Source organism: Metopolophium dirhodum, chromosome 6, assembly GCF_019925205.1.
Source record: "Metopolophium dirhodum isolate CAU chromosome 6, ASM1992520v1, whole genome shotgun sequence".
NCBI lineage: Eukaryota > Metazoa > Arthropoda > Insecta > Hemiptera > Aphididae > Metopolophium > Metopolophium dirhodum.
Window position 1 is genome coordinate 28,663,432 of NC_083565.1, and position 17,375 is coordinate 28,680,806.

General features: G+C 26.8%; 1 protein-coding gene and 1 pseudogene across 1 annotated transcript in view; both read left to right on the forward strand.

Moving 5' to 3' along the window:
- Positions 1 to 7,042: 7,042 nt before the first annotated feature.
- Positions 7,043 to 7,485, forward strand: LOC132947635 (uncharacterized; annotated as a pseudogene).
- A 4,428-nt stretch (positions 7,486 to 11,913) lies between these two features.
- Positions 11,914 to 17,375, forward strand: part of LOC132947420 (uncharacterized) — a 32,128-nt gene continuing 26,666 nt past the window's right edge. Inside the window, exons 1-3 of the transcript XR_009664919.1 lie at positions 11,914 to 12,353; positions 15,058 to 15,594; positions 16,253 to 16,541. The gene's annotated coding sequence lies outside the window, so the exon portion shown is untranslated. The remainder of the gene's footprint in view (positions 12,354 to 15,057; positions 15,595 to 16,252; positions 16,542 to 17,375) is intronic.

The window sequence follows — 17,375 nt, forward strand, 5'->3', positions numbered from 1 at the left end:
TATTTACCACATTATTTTTTATCTATATTTTAAGTTAATTAAGATTGGTTTGTAAGATAGTATTGATGGTTTAACTTAAAAAAAATTTTAAAATAAGAGGGTGTTTTCTGAACTCCCTCAATTTCACCCCCTATCACAATAAAACATATCTTGGATTTGTGCTCATAAATGAAAAGTACTGAATAAATAATAGTTAGGTACCAACTGTTTTTTCCTTTCAATATAGCATTTTTCACACTGGTTTTGCCTTCTTGTTCTCATTTCCAACATTTTTATTTGACTTTCAGGTAGTGATAATTTATCCAAGTATTCACGTTAATATTCTTCAATCTGGATTTCGGATAAATCTAAGAACGGGTAGTGTAATACATTTCTGTAATTTTTATCTGGTCCGGTGTTGGTCAGTTTAACAACAGTTTTTGTACGTTCCGATGTTTTAAAAAGACAACGATGTCGGTTATGATTTTTTATTCTCTTTAATTTTTTTTTTTATGTAATGTTTAGTATACATCCCAAGGCTTTTATCAGTTATTTGTTTATTAAAAGAAGATAGACGATTCGCCCCTTCATTGTACGCTGTAACTGCCGCATTACATTAGAAGCTCATAAGAACCTAAACATTTTGTGTTTAAAATTAGAAGGTGAATAATCAATAAAGTTAATACCTACTCTATTATACTATAGTATCATATTGATTAGGGTTTATATTGTTGTATGTATAACATTAGATTCAGAGTGAAGCGATGAATATATTAGTTTTACAATAATGTATATTTATTATTATATATAAGGATTGAAAATATATAACTAGAATCCACATAAATAGGTTATAATAACATCAATTACTTTATATAGAATAATATCATCAAATTTATTTAGTAATTTCATAGGCTGACAAATCGCCTTTAATCAGAATCGTTTTTCTTATCCAATGATATTATATCATTGAATTCAAATTTAGCACCATTCATTACAGTGACCTACTTGTGAACAACTGTACAGCAGAGCGATACCCACTTACCCACCTTTTTTTTATTGCTAATATGTGTCCATCAGAATTTGTAATGTGAATAATTCACTGTATAAATAATATAACCATGAAAAAAAAACTCCACTTGATTTTTAAATTAATATAATTATTAATTAATATCGAAAAAATAGATTTAGAATGAAAAACTGAACTAAAATTGATAAAAAAAATCCTAAAATTTAAAAAAAGGGTAAGTGTACATTGGATCATTGTAATGAATGGTGTTCAATTTGAATTACATTATATAAAATAATTGTATAGGAGTGCGTATTTGATGATATTATTGTGATATAATTTTCATATACCCATGAATATTATTTTTCAATTAAAACAAAATAACTTTACTATAATAGTTATTCTTGTATTCAATATACACCTAATTTTGTTTTAATTTGAACTTATATAATGTCTGTAAAAAATAACTAGTGATAAAAATTGAAAATTATATATACTTTTAACTACCATAGAATGAGCATAACCTGGGTTACTTTAATTTTGTGGTGCTACATTGATAGACTTTTATTTTTTATTCACAAGAGTACCATGAAGATATAATTTTTTTTTCATAAAATGGGGTTATTTTAATATCGCATTAAGAAATATAGGTATCAAAGTTGCCACAACGAAGTTTAATTTTGATAGCATATTAAAAAGATTGATGTTTCTGAAGATAAAATCAGAAATTTAAAAATTTAAACGTCAAAAAATTGAACATGACTAGCTGCAACTAAGATTTAATTTTGAAAGTTTTATCGTCAATACCGCAGAAGTTATCAATAAAATAAAAAGTAAAATTCTCATAAAACAGTAAAAAATTATCAATGTAACCTCATTTTACAGTACTAAATAATTTGTAAATTTTCAGTTTGATAAATTTCGTCAACATTTGAAATTTAAGTACTTATAAAAAAAAATCATACCTATCGATCTTTATTATTCCTCAACTGTTATTATAACAACTTTTAACTTATAAGGAACCTTGTATTAAATTGTCAAGCTTTTTGACCCAAGGAAAAAAATGTTATTGACATTTATAGAATTATACTAAAATAGTACAAACATTTCTGTTACTTTTCTTGATAAAATAATTTTGTAGCTAATTGATATAAAAAAATTAAGGGCAGTATGCATAGTCACTTTATGTGCTACATAAGACTATGTTATGTAAATGTAACGCTTAGTTTTCTTTTTTAATTGTCTGTTGCACTGTGATATTTATGTGCCCTGTACCTAGTCCATTAACTAGCACTATTTGTTGTTTAGTGCCTATTATCAATCTGTTTCTATGAAGTAACTACTTAATAGCTAATTGATATAAAAAAAATTAATATTTGTCAAATTATTTATTGAGACGTGTATAGTTTAAATATTTAATAACCATATGAAGTTAAAAAGCTATCATGTAGGTACCTAGGTACCTAGAGCAGGCAGTAATTGTGCCACAGTTTATCTACCTTCTTCTTATAAAATATTTGTTTATAATTTTTAAAGTGTACCCGGAGATTGGGCCATAAATGTACAGCATAAAAATATACAAATTAATAATAATTTTTATTTTGCATAAAATTCAATATTTTTTTTTAATAATGTGATACGCAGAAATCACGATTAAAAAGTTAAAAAGCGAGTATTTGTTGTCGATTTTTTTTTCGCTATTGTTCTTTTTAGTTCCAAAACAGTTGCTGTCTTTTCAGCAATCTATAAAATAAAATATAACTAAAATATAAAGTTTTTTAATTAGTTACTAATATACAGGGTTTTCTATTTAACTTAAAACACTCGTTCTTTCAGAAAATAAATACTTTCGATAAACTACATAATAGTAACTCGTTACAAAACAATATTTACTATATATTTGAGTCCTGATTAATGTTACGAGGAATTAAAAATTGAAATTTATGGACGTTTTTCAACTTGTTCCATAAATAAGTGAAACCAAGGAGTGTTAATATCCAGTTTTTAATGCAAGGTGGCGTACTTTGTTTACCATTCACTCTATCGACAAACTTCATGGACATGAAAACTTTAATTGCTTCAGACCAGGCTGCGAATACTTCCAAAAAAATATTCAATTGAGTTCTGATTAATGTTACGAGGAATTAAAAATTGAAATTTATGGACTCTAGTTTTGAATTTGTTTTTATTTTGTAGTAATCTGTCACTTTTCTTTTTAAGTTTCATTGCTTTGTAATACAACTTTTTACAATTTGGTGTAAGTTCTCGATGACTATAACTATCTATACTAATCTATACTTTCAATAACTCATTTCTGTGTGACTTATGGACAACAAGCAGGTTTTTAGTAGTTCCATTAGAAGAAGATGGTACTCGCATTTGTACTGAGGTATCTTGTACTATGTTGGGTGATGTAAGATCAGTGACTAGCTCTTTAGTAGCTGTACCGCTGGAAGACGATGGAACTTGAACTATGAATATTATAAAAACTTATGTTAGAATATGTTAATTGAATTTACTATTGATTAAAGATTTATAAGTTACTAGGTATGTCTTGTTAAGTGAGTTTTGAACCCAATGCTCTACCTGGAATAAACAATCATGCCACATAGTTTAAACAATTGTTAACTAAAGTTTACAAACATAAATACATTAACTTTGTACCGACAATAAAACTATATTTTATTCCAAAAATATTATTACAGTAATTTAGTTAATACTGAACACATTACACATAATACAATAATCTGGTTAATTTAACAAAATTTAGAGACTACACATATAATACACATAATACAATTATAACTAAATAAATACACTTTAATTATTTAAATTAGTTTTTTTTATAAAATAAGTTATTACTAGGGCTCGGATTTATATGTATTTATATGACCAAAGTATGTATTTATACAACAAAAATATGTGCTAAAGAATTCAAAATATGTATTATCAAAAAAAAAAAAATAAAAATAATATTAATTATAATTCGTAATAGGTATAATAAATTATAAAAAAATATTTATATTTATCTAATTATATTGATTACAATTAATAACATTCATTTTTAAATTTTCGAATCCAAAAGATCGCCGATATTGTCATAAAATTTTTATAATAATAAATAATAAAATAAAATGTAATAAAATTTTTTTATTTATTTAGTTGTCTAATTATCTTGATTACAGGTATAATAATAACATGCACTTTAAAATTTTCGAATTTAAAAGATCGTCGATATAATATATAGTCATGATAACCTTTCAATAGTTCTGAACTCTGAAGAAAAGACATTAAAACAGTATAATTGTCTAAATATGTGAGAAAAAATTGAATAGTTGAGAAATATGTAAAAACATGTATTTATGACAAAATATGTAAAAATATGTAAAATCAAATATAGCTCGTTTTATCTAAATTCTTGTGAAACAAATTTATCACTTGCCGAAATTAGTTTATCATGTCGCAGAGAAAATATGTATTTACATATAAATCCAAGCCCTAGTTATTACTCTTTTCAAATTAATAACTTCAATCGAGTATTGAACCTAATGCTCTACCTGTACTGAAAAATCATGCCACATAATTTAAATTAGTTTACAAACATAAATACATTAACTTTGTACCTACAATAAAACTATATTTTATTTCAATAATATTATTACACTAATCTAGTTAATATTGAACACATTAAAATTAATGCAATAATCTGGTTAATTTAACACAATTTAGACACTACACATTATAACACACATAATAAAATAAGTTATTACTTTTTTAAATAAATAATTTCAGTCAAGTATTGAGTCCTATGCAGGCTCTACCAGCACTGAACAATCATTCAACATAGTTTTAACAAGGTTACAGACATCTATATTATGTTGATTATTAATAATACTTTTCAGCAAATATAAAATGTGTAATGAACCATTCTTTAGTTTTTTTGTTCCTGGGCTCTCACAACATTTGTCAAAATGCTTGTGAAAAACTGCATAACGGCGTGGAATCACAGATTTATCTAATTCATATAGTTTTGGGTTGTTACAACGCTCAACCCAAATTATTAAATCAGTGTCCGTTTGAGGGAACACGTGTTTTCTATCGACACTTTTGCAATTTAAAACAACATTTTGACGAAGGCATTTTTAATAACTGTAGAAATTAATACATACAATACACATTCAAAATTAGAATTCAAATTTCAAATAATGTAATAATACTATCTATATTGAATATTCTATGAATTATTTCAAGTACCGACGTTATTACTTATTAGTAGGGTTCGGATTTGAAGGCAATATAATCAATAAAAAAAGCATTTAAAATGTAAAAAAAGGCAAAAAAAGGCATTTAATTTATATAAAAAGGCAATTCATAAATATACTACAAAATAAAAAAAAGAACATTTTTTAAACACTTTCAATTGCACACATTTTGAGACAAATACAAATTAAAAATTAAAACTGCATGCAAAATAAACTAGTTGGTATTAAAAAAAAAATTGACTACCATGTATTTTGATAGGCTGTCCTCAGTAAATACCTAAATATACTCGATAAGACGATATCGATAAATATTGCGAATAATAAAACCCATTTGTAGCTATATACGCAAGCTGTGTATAAAATTATAAAATCAAAATTAAACAAAAAATAGGCATTTATAAGTACAAAAGGTAAAAAAAGACAAAAAGGCATTTATAAGTAAAAAGGCAAAAAAAGTCAAAAAAAAAAGGTTCCATCGTCTAAGAAATTAAATGAAACACATTTTTGTATAAAAATTATTTTTCTATTATGATTAATAAAAGAAAGGCATTTGCCTTCAAATCCGAACCCTACTTATTACGTTAAGTTGAAAGTTCGTTAAAAATAATAAAAACTTAATAAAAAGTAAAAGTGTAGATAATAGATATTCTGATATCATTATATTATAATCAATGATAATACTGATAAGTATAGAGCGCTACCGGAGGTACGATTTTGAATTAATAGTTTATACAGAACCATAACTACAGCTATAGAGTTCGTCCCCCCTGCATTGTATCAATACACCTTGGTATGCATCTTAGATCATATACAATGGATGGGGCTATGTGTGTGTTTCTCGTATACCGAGCTGTGTCCAACATAACCCCCCAAAACCCATTTAATTTCAAGGTACAACGAGTTATTGCGCATGCGTTGCGCCTATGCCGCTTTACATTCCATCCCAACCACCCATTTAATTTCAAAGAACAACGAGTTATTACGCATGCGTTTTGCCAACAATCACTATATAATAACTAATAAGTGGGGGGGGGGGGGGGGGGTTATGTTGGATACGGCAAATGATTAGAGTAGCTCCATCCATTGTATATTATGATCACGAATTAAGATATACTGGATACGGAACGGAGCAGGTTATCAGCTTATAAAATGAAACTGAAAAGTGCTAAGACAATCAGCTGCTGTGTCAAGAATACTAGCGCTCTCTAGTTATATTATACTCTCTAGTTGTATGAAATTCCCGCACTTTTTTTGAAAATATATTATATATATTATTGTATTTGATTTGTCACAGAAAATGTGGGCAAGAGTCAAAATATTTTGAAATTTATATGATGTATTTTAAAATGCTAATACAAACATCTAAATAAAATTTAAAATATTTGTGGCTAAGTTTTTTAGTTGCATAAAAAAAACTAAATCTATTTGGTCTAGAACTGTTTCTGCCTAAAAATCCGAGTCAATAACGACCACTCAAAAGTACCAACTAGATTATCTTTCCCACCAGAAAATATTATGCAGTTTGAAATAGAAGAATTATTTCTATTAGCATAAATGTTTATTGCAGATAGAAAAAAAACACTCATCATTGTAAAATAAATGCTTTTAAAATAGCAATATATATATATATATATATTATAAGTTGTTTAAAATAAAATAATGTATTTTTTTGATAACAATAAGAGGTAGTTAGTTCTTATAACACGTGATTACAAATTGTTAATGATAATTTGCATTTTCTCATTATTTTATTAAATATTTTTAAACATATTTTATATACATTTATACGTCTACCATGGTAAGGGAGAACAAATGTTGTATACAAAACTGTCCAGGGTTACATAAATCTAGGTTTAGTGTCCCGCAATGTTCCTTCAATGAATGGCAAGAAGCAATTGGAACATCTTTAACCAAAAGATCAAGAATTTGTGGTGCTCATTTTTCTAAAAATGATATTCACGATACTAGGACTTCCGGCGAAGGGTCAAATCAGTATTCGGTAAGTTATAAGTTTAATTTTTGGATTATAATCATTGGCCTAACATAATATACTTAGTATAATGCTAAATTATATCACTGATGCTTACTAAGTTTTTGTTCTAAAATATATATAGATAAGCTTAAAAAAGCCAAGATTAAAAGATGGAGCAGTTCCTAAATTACTTTTAAATGGCAATGCTGGAAATATTGCCCATCACTCTCAATACCTCAAGTAGTTTTAATGTTGAGTATGACTAATGCGTGTACTCTATATTTTTAAATAAAAATAATAATTATTTAATATATATTTTATATTTCATATTTTAGAATACTAATGAAAATATGGAATGGAGTGTATCTTCTGATATTAATCGTAGTTATACATCTCAAACCAGCAGTACAACTTTGTCAACTAATTTTAATGAAAATTCGGAATTATATAATCTTTTATTAAAGAAGAGTCACAACATAAAATTACCATCTTATTGGTTAAATGATCTTATAACTAATAAAAAACTTAAAACTAAATTTATATCATTTTTTAAAATGTGATGTTATGGCAACAGATGTCAACGAATTGTTGAAAAGCAACTAGTAGTTACTGAAAGTATGTATTATGAATAGGTACATAATAATTTGAACTAAGAGAATTTACACATATATTTTTATAATATTTTTTTAGAGTCTGAACTTATTATAATATATGTACTCGACATACAGCTCTCTGTTGAAGAAATAGAAATGTTGTATCCTACTTCATCTGTTACTTTAACAAAGCCCACCATTTTAGATATTGAAAAAATAATAAGTACCCTTGATAAAGCGTATGTATGTTATCGTGCAGCCTTGGTTTCTGACTTTCCAAATGTAAAACCATCTTTTGGATTTCAATATACCATGAGCAATGGTTATTGATAACATTCAAACTGTAAAAAAATATCAATTGAAAATAGGTAAGAATAAGTAAACTGTACATTTTAATAAACTATTATAGTAGAAAACTGAAATTGTTAAACTTTTGTTTAGTGGTATGTGTTCATGGTGTCAACACCTATATTTTTCATTGAAAAGAAAATATAAGAGGTTAATGGATGGAGACAAAATAAACATATTTTTCTCACCATCTAAGTTAAAACCCCTAAATAAACTAAGACATACCAAGAGGATAGTGAGACAAAAGGCTGCAAGAGCCAATACTAGAATCATGAAGCTTCAAAATAGTTTAAGGCAGGTACAAAACCAAATGAAAATGTTTTCTGAAGAATCATTAACAGATATAGTTGAAAAATCTGGTATTTCACAAATCCAATCAGATTTATTACGTGAAATATTTGCAGCTGCAAAACTGAAAAATAATAAAAGTCGACGTTACTCAGAAAATTGGATGCTCTTATGCCTATTATTTCAAATTCGGTAATTTTTAATTGTTTAGCGTTATTTTTTTAATATAATCTTATTTTTATCACAAAAAAATTAATTCATATTGTATCTATTTAATTTTCTACAGATCTCCTTCAGGATATAAATTTTTGAAAGAGTTTTTTTTCAAGGAGTTTTGCCATTACCATGTGTTGAAACAATTAGAAGACATTTGCTAGCAGTAAAAAATGGATGTGGTTTTGACCTATCATTTTTTAAGCTTCTGAAAAAAAAATGTTTAAGTTATACACCGAGCCAAAAAAAAGGAATTTTGCTTCTTGATGAAATTTTTTTGAGAAAAAATATTCATGTCAACAGCAGAAGTCTTACTTACAGTGGATTAGAGGACTTTGGAGGAGAGATAAAAAATAAGGTTGGGAGTTCTGAAGAAGCTGACCATGGATTAGTGTTCATGTGGCAAGGGTTAGCAACCAACGTTACTCAGCCTATAGCTGTATTTGCGTCCAAAGGGCCAGTTAAAGGTTTTACTATACTTAACTATTTTATATATTTTTCACATTTTTTTTTTTTTTTATATATTATATAATGTTTGTTGAAATTATAGGTGTTGATTTATCTCAATTACTTATTAAGGCTATTCTTTTGCTGGAAGATGCTGGGCTACAGGTTTTAGGTGTAACATGTGATGGTGCTTCAACTAATAAGACTATGTTCAAAAACCTAGGAATAAATGGAAGCAAATCAGAGTTAAAAAACTGTTTTATTAATCCTTTTGACGAGCTTAGAAAAATATTTGTTTTCAGTGATGCTCCACATGTAATAAAGAATATACGAAATCGTTTAGTTTAAAAAAAAACTGTTGAAGGTATTTAACTTTTTAATTATAACTATATTATCTAATTTAATTAAATACATGTTTAAGAATATTTCTTGAAATTTTTAGCTTCATCCATTGAAGGATTATGTCAAATGGGAACATTGCTATTCTGTTTTTAATAACGATTCAAAAACTATGTTGAAAATATGCCCAAAAATAACTAAAGCCCATATTGAATTAAACAATCTATCAAAAATGAAGGTGAAATATGCCACACATAGTTTGTTAGGGATTAATGAAGTAATATGAATAATAATAATTTCAAAATATTAATTGTATAACATTGGAAAAAGTGTAATATGTCATCTACTAAAGAATATTATTTATGTGTCTATTGAAATAAATTTAAAATACTCATGTTTAAATAGATATTTAGTAATTCAATGGCCATTGGTATCCAATTTTACCGTGACCGGAAATTAAAAGGACTCGAAGATTCTTTAGAAACTGAAGAATTCACATTATTCTTAAATAATATGTTTGATGCTCTAAATAGGAATTTTCCTGCTGAAGGCATTAAGAAACACAGCAAAGATTTAGAGGTTATTTATGTGTTTCTGTTGTGTGTGTGTTGGCCATGAATTAAGATATCTTAATTTGTGGTATTGGCTAATGGCATTTGTTCTTTATATGTGTCTGTGTTTTTATGTTTAACTATTTATCTATAATTTGTAGTACTTAATATCTTAATAAATCTAATAGGTTAGGTTATTTAGAGAAATTGGTTGATTATTTGTTTATTTTATACTAATAAATGTTTAATATTAGTGTGCATAACTTATATAAAATTGATTAGCTAATTACATTTTTTATTCTAAAAAAGGTATTAAACCAAAGCCTTATTTGGTTAGATAATTGGGAACAACATTTCATAGATGGTAAAATACTGGAAAAAGAATTTCTAACTAGAAATACAGCAGATTCTTTGAGATTGACTTTAAAATCTAGCATCGATTTAGTTACATATTTACTTGACGAATGCAATTTTCAGTATGTTCTAACTTCCAAGTTCAATCAAGATGCGATTGAAGTAAGCAAATCATTTCCAGTTAATTAGTGTATATTAAAAGTCTTAATGATATTTATTGCAGATTTTTTTGGTATTGTGAGACAAACAGCAGGACCTAATGACCACCCTGCTACTCCAACATTTCTACAGCTATACAGACTATTATCTGTATACTCGTTAGTCAAACCACCTAAATCAGGAAATTGTACATTATCAGAAGGTACGATTAAAATTTAACTAACTATCTAATTTAATAAATATAATTAACATACCTAGTACTTACTTTAAATTCCAATTATAGTCCTGCATTTACAATAACTGATTTGAAAGAAGCAGCTACGAAAAATCCATCACAGCGAGTTGAAAAAATAAATCAACTAAAATCTCAGATAGACTTAATTGTTGAAGAAGGTAGATGGGACCTAGATGATATATTTGAAAATGCTGACATTAGTAAAGCTGACACATTTGACTGTGTTGTTTATTATTTAGCAGGGTAATATATATTATTTATTGTTAATCTGTAATACTACTTTTAGACTACAGTAGTATAGCCAAAGTATAATATACAATTTATAATTTATATTTATCTATTTGATTAGATATTTGGCCAGACGGATTGCAAAGAAAACGGATTGCCCTGACTGCTTAGCTGGGATTAAGAGCTTCGATGACGTTACCATAAATCATGCTGAATTAGTCAATCTAAAATCTCGAGGCTATTTAACTCACCCAGACAGTACTTTGTATGTACTACTTAGGAGGATTGAGAGTTCATTCATGAAACATGCAAATAGTGCCAATGTGTTTGATGATAGTGTAGAGGATTTCATATCAAACAACTATATAGTACCATTTCCTTGTGATGTCCATAAAGAAAAGGTCATATTGGATATACTAATATCATATATCACAATGAGAATGCGTCAACATTCCTATATTATGACTAATAAAAAACTAAAAAGTCAAAACATAATAAAAAAGAAACAGTCAAAGTTAGTTTTCAAATAGTGTTACGAACAATTTATTTGGAAATAAATGTATACAATTAAAAGTTATAATTAATAAATAAAATATATATTAAAAATTTGAGAAATTTAAATATTTAAGTAGGGACCTGGCACAGTGGCACATCGGTAACATAAATAAATGATTTTTGAATAATTCTCTGTGATAGACGATAGTATTGATAATAAGTACATACATTATACACTAGGGCTAAAATAGCGCTAGTTGGTTTGACACATCTTAGCAATTAGTGTATTCAGTTTATCACATTCCGTTCCGTATCCAGTATATCTTATTTCGTGATTATGATCTAAGGTATTATATTATCAATTGTTAATGTACCACTATCATACTATCACACTATATCACGTTATCGATTATATTTTATAAAAATTTCATTAAAATAATATTTTACATTATACATATTTTTCTTTGATTTTACTAATTAATAACTGCCAAACACCGGGTTTACAGCATACATTAAAGAATATAACTGTAGGTTTGCAGTGCGGATGGTGGCGGATTTTTCGGTATCGATCGACAGTCGACACATCGTCTGTCATGCGTCACTCGTAATATTCCATTAACTTGATCGTTACTTACAACTTGCGTCTGTTACCGTCTCTACCGGTTAATGAGTACCATCAACAGACTTCCAGCAAATACCGCACACGATAATACTCTAATTCAGGACACTGTCCTAAAAAAGTGGCAAACAAATTGTTATCATTTCCACTCGCTGTACGGCGTCATTTGCCAAGGGATCGGCGGTGTTTTCACTGTGTCTGCGGTCGTATCGCTGCCCAAGTGATTTTCCTTTTTATCCATTTGCGTATAATCAACACCGCTGAGGTAAGTAACAGTAAATGTTTATTTAAAACCATTCGTCGATTTATTGTCGTTTTATATCTAGTTGAAATTTATTGTTTACTAGTACAAAGTCTCACATTTTGTTTCATATTAGTTGTATACAAGTCAGTGGTAAACCTTGAAATCTTTTAGTTATGAGAGATGGTGAGAATGGAAATCTATCGCAGTATTAATCATCATATTTTTATTCCTATTCATTTTTGTCTTATCCTACTTGTTGAATGTCTACTTCATAATTTTTCTATTAATCCGGGATTCAAACAAATTTTGAGACGCCAGCACATGGCATGGCATTCCTAATCGTTGTAGTATACCCTTGCGTGGTGGGTGCACAGTGTTCGAGAGTGGCATAACGTTTGGTTAAGATCTATCTTGCTTATCGATGGCCGTTAAAATATTTGTTGTCTAACAACTCTACTTGTTGAATGTTTTCGCAACTGAATGTTGTTATCTTTGCAATTCTGTGATTTATTCATGACTAATACATCAATTATTAGTATAGTTTTTACGTACAGAAGATTGTCATGTTTATATTCTACTTGATTTTTCTGCACTTCACCACTGCTCAGAGAGAATGGACTTGTCCCAATTTAAATCGATCAGTACTGTTCATCCTCACACTACAACTTACTGCATTTGTGACTTCATTTTCTAAATTTTAATAAAAATGATTGTTTACCAAATGAAATTAGTGAGGTCTTCTAATCTTTTGTTATTTATGTTGTTTTATGTGATGAATGATTCTATGTAGTATAGGTAATCTATCTGTAGTTAATGTGTCTTAACATAATTATTACTGTATATGATGTAATTTAGCATTATAATAATTTAATATTAAGGTTCGTAGTGCAATCTTACATATTCTCTCTAGTGTGTCTAACTATTTATACAACAAGTCTTTCTGGCACACAGTGTTGGGAATAGATAAAGCAAAATTTATCTAGATAAAGATGAAAGATAATACGTGTGAATTTATCTAAATAAAGATAATAAATAAAAAATTTGAAAATATCTAGATTAAGATAAAAGATAAATACATTTTTATCTATATAAAAAAAAGATATTTAAAAAAAAATGTTATTTGTTGATACGAATTACCAGTATTTCATATTTGAAATATCCATGAATGCTCAATAATATCAAAATGTATTTATCGTAGTAATTAAGTGTATCATTAGTCAGGTACTAAAAATGTGTGACAATAGGTTTAAATAAATAACATAAATAGTAAATTCAAGCACCAAATATTTCTTAAATTACATCAATAACAATGTAGAATAACAAGTCATAAGTATACAAGTATATAATATTAAAATCTTAGCAGGGTTGTCACCACTAGAGTTTAAAATTGGAAATAGTGGAAAAAGTGACTAATATATTTTAATTAAAATTATTTATGATTATTTTAGATTATAAAATTAGTATATTAATTTAATTTTGTATAAAATTAATTGGAGGACGAAAATAATAAAAGACAAAAAACCATATTATTATTCAACTGAAATATTATTAATTTATTCTTAAAAACTATAGTAAATAGTAATAGTATACAATGTATACTATGTTATGTCATAACAAACAAATAACATATTTCATGTAAATAAATTAAAATTTTTCTCAGTAACAGTCTTTTTTATTTTTGATATACAGATCTGATAGGAACAAATAGTAATTTAAATTTGGTTAGGTTTAAATTTAAGCTTAACAAAATTAATAAAAAAAATATTTATTTTTTTAACATAATAAAATTACTCACAATTAAAACAACAAAATTAAAATTTTTTAGTAACAATTTCAGTAACTTTCTGTTTCAGTTTGATAACTTAAGTAACTATTACAAATAAAATAATAATATAAATAATATAACAATATTTATGTTTGTCCTAAGTAACTTGTGTTTAAAATGATCTACCTCTTTGACTTTTTGAAGACAGTGTAAGTAACTTGTAAGTAACTTGTGTTTAAAATGATCTTAGTTATAACACTTAGTTTAAATTATTTATTATGATTAAAACACTTGCAGCATAACAACATTTCAAATGTGTTGTCGCTAAGCCAGTTTCTCCTGGGAACTAAAATTTGTGAACTGCTGAACAACCTCTCAACAAGGGCAGATGATGGTTAAGATGTATTATATTTCAAAAAACTTTTTTGACAGTTGGCAAATTATTTAAAATGTCAAATTCTTTTTTTTTTTTTGAAAATGAAAGTGCTTGAACATTAGCAAAATTTGTATTTTTAGGAGTATTATCATCACTACTTAAAAACCAATTTTTATTAGAACTTTGAGCACTAAACTGACTTTTATTTGGGATTTCTGAATGAATGGAAAATGTTTTGAACGCTTTTCCGAAATTTGAAGCATTATCGGTCACAGTATGCGATATTTTGGAATATAAAAGCTTTTTATATGAATATTTATTTCTGTACAACTATAAATAAGTATTAACACATTGAGTGCCTCACTGTAAGGAAAATGTACCTCGTTTTAACTTGACTTAACCAAAATAGTTAAAATTATATTATATTTTACCTAGTATATTAATAATGTAGCTATTATCACCCTTGTATTACTTAATAGCATTCTTTACACTATATACTAGATAAAATGAATGTTTCTTACTCAAATTAAAGTCCTGGTGCAGAAGTAATATTTATAATTAGAAATGTTTTTTTGTATTTTCAGATACGATGCCAGTTCTTTGTTTTATTTGTAATGTAACATTCTGTGGGGAAAAAACTCATATATGTTCAAGCTTAACACCACACAGTTATGTATCATACCCAGAAAAGATTGGAGAACTTATGGGAGAAGAATGTGTTATTATTGTCACGTGTACGGATCACATGTGTATGAAATGCACATCCCTTCTCATTCCTATGGACTATCTGAAAAATGATCTGAAACTTGTTAAAAATGCAATATTGACCAACCTACAAGATAAATACGGAATGTTACCTAATGGTCAGCCAGAATGTCCCACTAGTGGTGGTGGAAGTAATGCTCCAAATAAAATAAGACAAGACCCTTCAAATATTTAAATATACAAATGCCGTTTTTGTTCATTCCAATCTAATTACATTTTTCACTTAAGGTATATCCATAAATACCTCAATTTATTTTATATGTATTTATATTTCAGTGACTTATTTCATGCTTTGTCATATGAAGAAGAATGATAGTGATAAATCAAAACAAACTGTGACAAAAACAGTAACCCAAGTAATAAAATACAAATATTTGAATGATAGAATTTAGTGAAAATAAAAATATTAGATCAACTAACATTTATAATAAAAATAAAGATGTTCAGATTTGTATTCTGTATTTCTATTAGATTTTTACAAATGCAGTTCAATAATATATTGTGCAGAATATAGAAATACACGATATAAAAATTAATTTTTATTTTGTTGAAACTTCTCAGAGTATTTTATAAAATAATTTTAAATTTAAATATTATTGTATTAATTATGTCACAAATTTCAAGGACTCTCATATTATAGCGGTTGGCACTATTAAATTGTGTTTGTTGTGGTTTGGGGTTTTGAAATTTTAAACAAATTATCAATTATCTTTTTACGTAATTCAATAGTAATTTTCCAATCACAACTATTGACCAGTCTGATAAATGATTAAATTGTTATATATTATTATTAAATATAATAATACGCTTAAAATATATAATTTTCAATTTTTTCCTTGAAGTATTTTTTTTTTATCCTGTATTAACTTAGATGTACAATTTTAAAAATTTACAGAAACCTTTAATACATTTATTTCAAGCTACCATAAGCTATAATGTTTCTCATTTGACAAGTTATTATACTATATTTCTATTTGTTGTGGTTATTAAATTTGTTTTGTTGGATGTTCACAGCAACAGAAACCTCAGCAGAAACAAACCAACCATCAGCTGAACAAGGACAATATCCCAGATGAAATCTCTGAAGTTCTTAAACAAGAGACAAAATATTTCTGAAAGATATCTGGACAAACAGAACCTTTGAAAGTCAACCAAGAAATCACTGCTACAAATGTAGATATAGGTGACAAGGCAATTGGAGGCAGTGAGACTATTTAAACATTGAACCGATTTTGCCTGCCATTCATAATGTCGTCTTCTCTTCCTCAAATGATGGGACCTCTTTCTTATGCAGTCTTGTAAAGTAATCGAATACAAGTATTTATATTGTATTCTAAATACAATTTTTTTGATGTATTTTTGTAGTATTTTGAATACTTTTTAAAATTTAAATTTTCATATTAAAATATCTTAAAGTTCGTTGTTTAAATTAAATTTTATTATTTTTACAAAAAAATGATATCAATAAAAATAATATTGTTTTTGTTGAAACAATATTGACAATAATATTATAATCATAATAATTCTCTTTCCTTATTTCATAGGTTGTATTTGGTACTTCTAAGAATAATTTATTGTATTATTGTTATTTTAAAGTAGTTGTACATAATAATCGTATGGACACATAGTTTCATAGAATATAATTTATACAATTATACCAAATAAGTTATTAGGTAATATATACAGTGGCGGCTCGTGGGTTTTTAATGAAGTAGTGCACATCCAAAAAAAATATAACCAAATATATTATAAATTATATTAAATAATTGTTTACAAATTTTAGTTATTCACTAATTAGCTTTTATTTTGCTTATATTTTTAAACTGAAACACTGTTGTTGTTTTGAATTTCCGATAATGATTCACTAACATTATCAGCTGATAATCGGAATATAATAAACGAAATGAGAGTAAAAATAAATTATAACACGGGTTGCGGGTTTCGACTTGTTTTAATTTTTACACTGTACAAATGTGCACAGCGATTGTGTGCATTACCTCACCAATATAATACACACAGATACTGTTCCGTCGGCTGTTTGTTCTTCGAAATAACCCAAACTAAATATTATATTATTTTCATAATATTCTGAATTTATGTTTTTTTATTTTTAAAAATAATCTTAATAACACTATAA